Consider the following 3,102-nt stretch of genomic DNA (forward strand, 5'->3'; position numbering starts at 1 on the left):
TCTTACACCACTCCTACTCTCCTTCCTGGTGATTTTACTCCTTCTTCGGCAGGTGGATTCTCTCTACTCCCCGAAATCTCGCTGCACTCTTCTCACTTAGCTGGGCACTTCATGTGGTACAGGCTCCCTCTCTCTGGAGCCCATCCACTTAAGCTTTTCATCACATTTGTTTGCTGTTTCTCTACATCTCCCCGGTCTGCAGAAATGTTTGCTGCTTCTCTACATCTCCCCGGTCTGCAGAAATGTTTGCTGTTTCTCTACATCTCCCCGGTCTGCAGAAATGCTTTCTAATGTATAGAGAATGTTCTCCATTGCCCAACTTTGTTCTTTAAATGTTATGAAACTTGATTGTCTCCTTTCCCTACAGAGTTGAGGGTTTTAGGACTGAAAGGATAACTCAGGATGTTTCAACTTCCTACCACACCACATCCTTCCCAGAAGCAGGAAATACAAAGATGTAGCTGCTTAAACTAAGTGAAAGTGTGAGAAGACAGCAATGAAGGTAGGTTTAGGGGAAATATGAAGAGAGTAAAAAGAGAATCAGTTAATATTGTAACTAGGTTATTCCAATGGGACGTGGGGAAGAACAGAAAGATCTAATTATATATATTATATATCTTAGATATATATCTAAAATATATATTAGAGAGAGAGAGCTATAGGGCATAAGACAACGAAAGCAGAAAATGGAGAACCACTGTTCTAAGAGGCAGCATTAAAAAAAATATCAAAACACATTTTCTGAATGTTCTGGGTATGGATCTTTCACAGGATTTTATATATCCATAATTTAACTGATTCTGTACTGTTGTAACAATTAAAAGTAAAAGGACTTGTCTTCCTTGCAAAGAATTTTATGGAATCTGGCAAGTGCTTTTTCAGTAGATTCTTAATTTGATTGCCAATGCACACCCTCTGGTCAGTGTACTTGATATGCCTCGTGGAATTGAAATCTTTGTGGTGACCTTCCTTCCGTTGCCAGGTTTGAGTTGCTTGACAGTGATGAGTGTATGCGGTTTCTCCATCCATCCCCCACCTACCCACCAGTGCATTCACTGAGCCTGTGGGGATATCGACTATGTGTAAGGCAGTCGGAATATAAATAATAATAGAATACTGTCACTTCCTCTATTCATTTACTCTACTGGAGACAGTAGACACGTACACAGACAACACTGGCCTAAGGTCTTAGGTGATCTATAAGAAGCAGTACTCAACGTACCTCAGCCTCACTATTTCAAAGATACCAGGAGAGAAAAGGCAGCCAGTTATTCTATCTCTAGTCTCCAGCGTGCCTCCGATACTTCTCTTCCTTGACAATTGCAGTCATTCTAAAGGTATTTGAGCCCTATCCACTTCTTTTACTCCCTCTCTTCTTCCTTCCTTCCTTCCTTCCATCTTTCCTCCCTCTCCCCTCCCTCCCCCCTTTCTCTCTCCCTCCCTCCTTCACGTCCTTCCTTTTAAATTGAATATTAGATGTAGGAGACTGGGTTAGTCATGCCCCTCAGTTCATCATTAATTATCAGCAGAAGACCCTCCATTAATTCCCCTAGTCACCTCTGAGGGTAGGCCCTTGCAGAAGCCAAGAGCACACAAAAATTGGTAGAGTAACCCTAAATGAGAAAAGCAATCTTTTCTATTACATATTGATTACTTGTTTGATTCATCGATTTACTGCTTTATTCCATGAAGGATCATAGGCAGCTGAGAGTAAATTAGATCAAATTAGTGATACCCCTTGGGCTGCCCAAAGACTATGAATGTCAAACTGCTTTTGACAAAACTTCCATTTCTGAAAATCCAGAGTGTTCCTATCCATGAGAGAAGCCGTTTAATTTAGGAGTTTGAAGCTAAGTCATTCTTATGCCTTTCCTTTCCTTTGTAGATCTCCATTCATCCATTCACATTCTCTATTTCTCTCCCTCTCCCTCCCTCGCTTGCTCTCTCAGCTGGAGTGGGGGTGGGGGTGCATTTCTGTACCCTCAGAATTGTTCATTTGTGCTTTGAACCAGGTTATGTCACCATTAGCCCCACTCTTTGAGGAAACAGCATTTCCATGTGAGTTCCTTTGGTGACAAAAGTTCAGGAAATAAATATCCTTCCTAGAGAGTGATATTGTTTCCTTTTTGGGGATGTCATGAAAATGGACATCATGGAATAGCTTTCAATTTAACAAAGGTTCCCTATATCACAGTTACTTGTTTGCACACCTATCACGTTTACGTGCTTGGTAGACTGGCGATTGTGGGGAGAGGCGCATGGTCTTCGCTGTCAAGTAGCTTATGAACTGCTTATCCTAAATCAAATTGCTTGCTATATCTGAGCCTTGGTTTTCGTATCGATAAAACCAGGAGTCAAAGACATCTCGTCCATTTCTGTTCCATTTGTATGTAGCATTGCCCTCCCTTTAGCAAGCCCTTCCTTTTCAGCCAGCCTTCCCTCCTTCCACTTGTCCTCCATTTGATCCACCCTTCAAAGCCTGGTTTTAGTCACCACACTTAGGGTTGTTCCAGCCCTCTGTGATGACTGAATTTGTAAACTCTTTCTAATGATTCATTACTCTCTATATCACTTATAGAGGAGCCCTGGTGGTGCTGTGGGTTAGGCCTTGGGCATTCAAACCCACCAGGGAAAAAGAAGAGGCTCTCTGCTGTGGTAAAGGGTTCCCGTCTTGGTCACCCTCTGCTATGAGTCAGAATCCATTCAGTTGCAGTGGATAGGACACGGCTCAGAAGGTCTCTGAGTGGTGCAGTTTCCATGTGACTGTTAACCCAGGGTTTAGCGATTTGAATCCACCTGCAACGTCACAAAAGAAAGACATGGCCATTTGCCTCCATAAAGATTACAGCCAAGACAACACGACAGAGCAGAGTTCTACCCCCTCTGGGATGGAGTTGGCACGAGTCAGAATCAAATTCACAGCCGTGGAACGACACAAGTTGGTCAGCATTTGCTAGCCACTGCCGTCGTAAACCATTGTTCTCAGGAAAAGAGAAAAGTGAGCCAAAAAGGTAGTTTTAGACCAAACCATACTAGTTTACCAGCTCTTCTGTTCAAAACTCTATTAAATGCACTTTACCAGTAAGGTAGGCTCCCTTGGAA

This window comes from Echinops telfairi, unplaced genomic scaffold (assembly GCF_000313985.2).
Source record: "Echinops telfairi isolate 266 unplaced genomic scaffold, ASM31398v2 ScPeMD7_7424;HRSCAF=8462, whole genome shotgun sequence".
Lineage (NCBI taxonomy): Eukaryota > Metazoa > Chordata > Mammalia > Afrosoricida > Tenrecidae > Echinops > Echinops telfairi.